Below are 1,187 nucleotides of genomic sequence, written 5' to 3' on the forward strand. Positions count from 1 at the left end.
AAAAAAAAAAAAAAAAAAAGACAATGCTATAAGCTTTGAAACATTCTTGTTAAAATCATTATCTATAATTTCTGACAAGTGAGATTGATGCTAAAAAGTAAAAGTTGACAGGAGATGAGTTTGTGCGTCTCCTTTATAAGCCATGTGATGCCACCGCCTTGTGCATTTAAAGCATTATCTAACAATAATGCGATGGCAGGGACAATAACTGATTCATCACTTATTTGAAAACAATTGTAATATTTCCCCTCCAGCCCCAGGTGATTCTTTATGGTAAGATGGCATGTAAGGGAGATCTCTCCCCTAATTCATTTCCTGTACTCATTTACCCCATATAAAACTTACAGATTGCAATGCAGGTTACAAAGACTGAGACCAGTTCAACTTATACGTTCTTCCATGCGGATGAATGATATCACATTCCCTTTTTATCTACAATTGGTTGAAAGGTGAAAAACTGCTTCTATCAGGAAGGGTTTGGCGCTGCGTTATGTGTAACAAACATCGCTGGAAGAGTCTGGAGAGCTTAGTAGGCCTTAAAAGATAAGAATTTTACTTGTTTTTTGTGGGCTTGTATTTACATCAGATCAGATATAGAGGGGAAGCTATCAATGTGTCTTTATATATGTAGAAATTTTGATATATCCAATATGATCATGTATATTAGAATTGTACTGAAAGAGTTGAATTATGATACGTTCTTGCTGTAAAGAAAAAGTAGTCTGTTCTGAATATGATAAGCTCTGTAACATTGTAGTTTTAACATGCACAAATTGGGGTCTCTGCAAATGCTGATGGCTTCTTTTCTGATTGACATCTCAAACGCAGTAGCTGTGTTCACAATTAATCAAGATTTTTTACCATATGATTGACAAATTGGTCTATCAAATAATTATAGCATAATTTTTGGTTAATAGGTCAGACACTATGTATTTGTCTCCTTGTTCGCACAGCAACTTATTGTTTTCAAAAGATTATATTACTCGGTGTAATGCATTTTATTTTATTATTAGTCTTTCATTTTCTGGGACTTATACAGTATAAACAACTTAATTCCTTGACAAAAAGGGAAATGGCAACACCTTTTGGTTCTTGGAAAACTGCTGCACTTTTTGGGGTTGCAAGAAACAAAAATGGCAGCACCTTTTTGGAGTAGTAAGAACCACATACGGCTTTCTTTCTTTTTT

The 1,187-nt window shown here is 34.3% G+C and overlaps 1 long non-coding RNA gene across 1 annotated transcript; it reads left to right on the plus strand.

Moving 5' to 3' along the window:
- The first annotated feature begins 6 nt into the window (after positions 1-6).
- Positions 7-814, plus strand: LOC136063832 (uncharacterized). Its single transcript, XR_010625472.1, has 2 exons — positions 7-273; positions 360-814. It is a non-coding gene; the product is annotated as an uncharacterized LOC136063832 (long non-coding RNA).
- The last annotated feature ends 373 nt before the right edge of the window (positions 815-1,187 follow it).

The sequence above is a fragment of the Quercus suber genome, unplaced genomic scaffold (genome assembly GCF_002906115.3).
Source record: "Quercus suber isolate HL8 unplaced genomic scaffold, Cork oak 2.0 scaffold_583, whole genome shotgun sequence".
In the NCBI taxonomy this organism is placed as follows: Eukaryota; Viridiplantae; Streptophyta; class Magnoliopsida; order Fagales; family Fagaceae; genus Quercus; species Quercus suber.